We start from the raw sequence: 6,000 nt of genomic DNA, 5'->3' as shown, positions 1-6,000 counted from the left end.
ATCAGACAGACATGAGAGTGGTATCGATCTTATCATCTTACTCTCCCAAAATGTTTCATATATTATGTAATAATATTGTAGTAATGTAAAAATAATATTCAATTAAATTATTTTCTTGCATTTATCAAGCGTATGATTGGTGCTTTGAAGCGGTCTGTGTGTCCCTGTCTCTTGCACAAAAGCGTAAAAACACAGCCTTTTAATTCGCCGTACTAGTGCATCCTTTGTGAATTTTGAATCAGAGGGTTGCTCCGTCACAGAGTGTATTTGTGTGGCATAATTTCCCTTTCATCCAAAATGCCACATGGAAAACATGACAACAAGAGAGCTAATGAGGTAAACATTTAACGAACAGGGTCACAGAAATGCCTTCATGTGCTGTTGAATATGCATTAATCCTGTGAATTAGTGACACAGTTTTCGAGTAAAATGTATTTTCCCCTCGCCCCCCCCCCCCACCCCCCTCGCCTGTTAATCTGCACTGGCGCTTCCCATCACAGACACCTTCCTCTTCAGCGGTTACTGTGAAGATTCAGATGAGATGTGAACTCCACTTCTTTATACATGTTTGATGAATCTTTTTATGCCTCTTCTGGGATACAAGCATGAATGTGGGAGATCTTGTCTGGAAAAAAAGGTACAAAAGATGGGAGGTTTCCAAGTTTGTAATGAGGCTAGCATGGCTCTCCTGGCTCACGAGCAAACTAGGGCATCTGTAATGAGCGTGCGGAGAAATGAGGTGGTGGGGGCAGAGAGAAGGGAGGGAGGCATTTTGCAAACCCGAATTGAGCCACGAGCTGTAACATCAGTTGTCCGGTGGATGTTGGAAGGAAGGAGGGGTCAGTCATACTGTCATACAGTCATCCCACTCAACAAGAGATGCTGAATGGATTCGATAATTGCCTCGGACCTGAAGTGTAGAAGCCTAGAAACTCATGATATATAACAGGGCATATACAACTTCACAAGATCTTTTAGATGGATGGTGCGAGACCCAACAGCGCTCGTTAGTAGAAGAAGGCAAAACACGATTATAAACAGGAGGTTGAAGACACATTTGTAGGAATTTGAGCATGTGCCTGTTATTATTTAGGGTTCAAAATTCAAAATCTGTGATTTGTTCACACAGTTTTGCACTAGCATATATATGTATGTAATGGTCTCGTGTAAAACTGCTGAATGTGTATCTATATAATAATAATAATAATACACAGAACTAGTCTGCATACATCACAGCCATGATCTGATAACTGCAACCATTTTAAATTAAATGTCACTGCATTACTCTCTGTGTAATGGCATTATTGAAAATGGCATTCTGAATCCAGTAAAATGTTTACTAAACTATATGAGCATAGCTGACTCTTAATTAGCAAGAACCTGAAATACAATGGATGTGAATTATTATCTATTATGTTAATTAATACAATCCATCGTGGGGCCTTGATGTTATGTCTCTTTGCCAGTCTTTGATTTACAACAGACCGAGATTCAGACACACCAGCAATTTGTTTTGGTGATTTGTTTTTGGTTACCTCACGATTGACATAAATGTCTGGAAAGATCATGTTATTACTGTAGGCTTTAAAGATAACTAAAGTAGTAAAAGAGAATTGTACGAATGAACATTTAAAGGCAAGCATATGTTTTACGCTTTTCTTCCTTTTATAAATAATTTCTTTTGATTCCATAGTTGGGTATGGCTATACTTTAATGTTGAAGATTAGAGGAGTCGTATTTGTCAGCTCTTTCTTCCTGCCAAGATCTATAATGCATAAATAACCCTGTAACATTGCTAGCAGAGTCATAATCATCATTAATTACCCTCTACTATTGGCCTAAAGGGATAGTAAACCTTAAGGAAATGCTATCCTAACAGTTAACTTGCCTCTGAGCAAGTTTCATTAGTTACCTGCTGAGGCCATCGCATAAAATAAATCCTTTAACAATGTAAGACCAGCTAAGGGCGGTCAAAGGTTAGCTAACTTATGGGTGAGCTTAGTGTTCTGGTCAGAGAGTATATTTTATTGAGCCTGCAGTGTCATGGGAGGATGCTGTATATGAAAGAAACATGCGCAGGTACAGTGTATTGTGTTGGATCTGCAGGGTTGGGTGCAGAAGGTTGCCAAATCCAATTTTTAACTACTAGATGAATTTGGTATTCATGAAAGGGGCATGATGCAGGCAGTGAATAATTAAACCTGTAACATTTATATTAGGTGGAGTTACTGCATCTGATTATGTTTTATAGTGATTTGTAATGGAAGCATGGCGTACAATTCCTTTTAATCATCTTTTGTGAGTTAACGTAATCCTGCATATATATTTTAATACTATAAAATCCATCCATCAAAAGTGTCACCATAGTTTTCAGAACCATTGCTCATTTTTTATTCCATAGTGACTTCATGGTTCTTATTGTACATGGGTAATGGTTTCGCCTCAGGAAAGCTTGAGTCCTTGGTCCCAGGTTGCTGCAAAATCCTGTGAACCCTCCAGACCCTGGGCTGAGTGCATTATCGCTGTCCCTGGCCCATGATGAGGAGAGGTATCGATCTTATCCTCAGACAAAAGCCCTCTGTGCACCTCTGCAGGGTTTAGGGTTGGCTGAGGCAGGATACACAGTAATGAGAGCAATAGATGGCGGAATGGGAGACCAGCTTATTCCTAACAAGGACAGAAACCTTTACAGTACAGAAAAGAAAGAAGCTAGGTGGGCATTTTTTGTATATATATATTTATATATATATATATAAATATATATATTTATTTTTTTTATTTAACCCCTCCATTCAAGCCACTCTGTTCTGTCTTTCTCTGAGCACAGTTTAGGGCTTAACCACACCATGCACTGTATCCTTGATGGTCTAATCTGGAATTTAGGACTCCTGTGGAAATATATCTCCGCACAGTCTGTCTGAAAAGTAAATTTGGTTTACTCCCAGTATGAAGTCAGAGGAGCAGCGGAGGTGGTCTTAAATGATTAAAAGCAGTTCTCAGAAGAAAATGGTTTGAACTTACCCAGACCTAAGAGGGTAGGATACCTCTGGCTGGGTAGAGAGATCCCCACTCCTTTGAGGGCTATGGTTGGAGGCTTTTGTGGCAACAGAAGTTGTTTTCATGACAAGGACTCCAAAGAGAGGACTTTGTGTGTGCGCAAGCCTTTGAGATGATGATTACGTTGGGTGAAGCTTCTCACCCCACAGTGACCAAAGCTCAACCACACCATACTTATTATGGGTGCTGATTCTGGGCCATGACTGCTGTAGGTTTTGGTTAGACTTGCCCAGAGCTTACATCATATTGTATGGTGGTGGGAGCGGTAATGGAGTTGAAACAAAAGTTTGTTCCATGCCCAACAACAGATGAATAAGATTAACTTTTAAAAAAAAACATGTAACATCGCCCTATTGGTCATGTCAGTCAGTGTTAGTGCCTGCGAAATCTGTTAGTGCATCCAGGGAAAATAGATGAAATAGTGCTGGAAGCTTAATGACATTGTGAGTAGGCCTACTTGTGGTCTCAGTTGCTAACTGGAAGTAAGTTGACGAAAAAGTTTGACATTTTGGGCAATGCACTTCATCACTTTCTTGCTGTGAGTTATATGAGATGATCAATGCAAGCCCGCGCTTTCAGTGTTTGTTTTGATATTTGTCGCATCCATTCCTGTCTCACGACTGACTGCAAACCATGCCACGTCTCTTTTGTGGAGCTGTTTATATTCCCAAGATTGCAGCATTAAATAAAATCGGATGATACTACACAGGTAATATTATAATTCTTCCATTTTGTACTCTCCGGTCTGGCCCCTCAAAGGTGAGCACTGTCAAGACTGGTCTACTGCTCAAATCTGCATGTCAAAGTTCACCAAAGTTGAAGTCTCTTCTGTTTGGATTAGGTCCTCCCCAAGGCTTTCACAGACCAAACGACCAGCATGCCCTGTTATTGATACCCATTTCTTCTTTTTGATGTGCTGCTTTTCCCATACACTCCTCTTTTGTCAATCTCCTCTTGGCGCCTTTTAATTTTAGTTCACATTCCTGTGTCTTCATTTTTTTTGTTCTTTGTGCACTATCTTTGTAGAGCTGTTTTTGAACAGTAGGCTGTGTATGTGTTCATCATACTACGACCACACTGTCTTTCTACTCTTCCATGGATGTTTAGCATTTTCAGCCCTCTCTAAACATCTTCTCTCTCTACTCGCTTCCCCCCCCCCCCCGAGGCCAAAGCTAGCTTATTCCCTCTAGCTATTACATCCAATTAGGAGGAATGAGAGTTTCACCCCTCCTCCCTTTCTGCACTAACAATGTGGAATACAGTGGAATGAGTCAGGGTTTTCTCTTCTCTTCTTTGATGTGAACAAATTACACTTCAGATACACACTTGGCAAGGAAACAAAGATCCAGTTTACTCTTTCAAGTTTGGATTCTTTGTCATTTGGTGAACAACGAGATACACAATGGAAGAAGAGATTGCTTGGTGTGGATTGATGCCTTCTTTTATTTCAGCTATTCTCTTTCAACTCTTGTTTAAAATTGGATTTGAATAACAACAGTATAAACATATGTGTATATATAGTAGGGGCATTGTGATAGCATTTTAAGTCTTAACTATGATCATCACATTGCAGCTGATCTGATAGTATTCATGTCAGTTATGCTGACTTACAGTGATGTGGTTCCCATTGCTGCTTCTTCTTTCTGCAGAACATGTGTATGAGACAAATCGCTGCATGGACAGTTCTTCAATTCAAACCTTCAGAGGACCTTCAGTTGAATATAAAGCAGGGCTGCATATGAAAAATATTCAAGATGACCTTTAAACACCTCTTTCTTTTGCAAAATCCATGGCCTACAAAGGACCGTAAAGGCAGAATGAGAAGGATTTTCTGAAAAAAAAAAAAATAAATAAATAAATAACAATGTCTAGACTTAAAAATAGTCCCTCTCAATCATCACTTATGACCAACTAGAAGTGTGTGGCGGTGCCCTCTGCCTGTATTTTCTCATTTTGCTGTGTTCAGCATATGTCTGAGCTTCAACCTTTGGGCAGTGGGGGTGGAGCCAACGAGGAGCGGTCATCTTTGAATGTTGTGTTTACAAACTGCAACAAATCCTCCTCATTCTGCCTTTAAGTTAACAGTCTAGGTTTTTATTTCTACAGAAAACTAAAGAGCCCTTGAGAAATAAAATGCATGAACACCATGTACAGCAAGTATTGATGAAAGAAATTGTGCATCATACTGAAGGTGTCAAGCAATGTGCACTGTAAAAACTGTTACTTTGATCTAACTCGAAAAGAAGTAAGTTTAGTGAACTTATTGGTATTTTGAATAGGGCAAAATCAATAATATACAGTAAGTCTAAGACTAGTAGTTTATAGAGATTAAATCTACATTGAACAATTAGTTAGCATTAACATCTTTTTTACAAATACAATTTAATTGAAAAAAACAAATATCACAATGGCAACATTCAAGCATCTATATTTAATAAATACTTTTAATCATTTTTGTTAGTATCTCTAACAGTAGAGTGGATTTAAACATTGTTTCCACAATGACAAACTTCTGAATACACACTCACAACAATTGTAAATGTCTCATTTATAAACACAGAACTTCAAAAAGAATTCCCCACACCATGAAAAGAAAAAGAAAACCAGCTCCACATTCCACACTATCCCCCACATACTGGAGTACTCAGTAAAAAGAGCTTTGCACAAGCCTTGTCAGCTCAACAGCCATGTTTGATTATCTAAGCCAGGCTAATATACTTGTAGGTTGATTTTAGTCTTTGTGTTTAAAGTCTCAGGAGTTTCAAAAGTTTGGAAGGATTCTTCAGACTGAGGGCATACACTCTAGTTCAACTTTATATAAAATAAACGAGAAAACAATATACACAATATTTGAAGTTTTCCAAAAATAACAATATTCACTCGATTTCCCAAGAATGACCCTTGCAAAATATCCATTCACTTGCTTATCTACCAAATTACAAT

This window comes from Enoplosus armatus, chromosome 4 (assembly GCF_043641665.1).
Source record: "Enoplosus armatus isolate fEnoArm2 chromosome 4, fEnoArm2.hap1, whole genome shotgun sequence".
NCBI lineage: Eukaryota > Metazoa > Chordata > Actinopteri > Centrarchiformes > Enoplosidae > Enoplosus > Enoplosus armatus.
Note: the sequence above shows the minus strand (reverse complement) of the source record.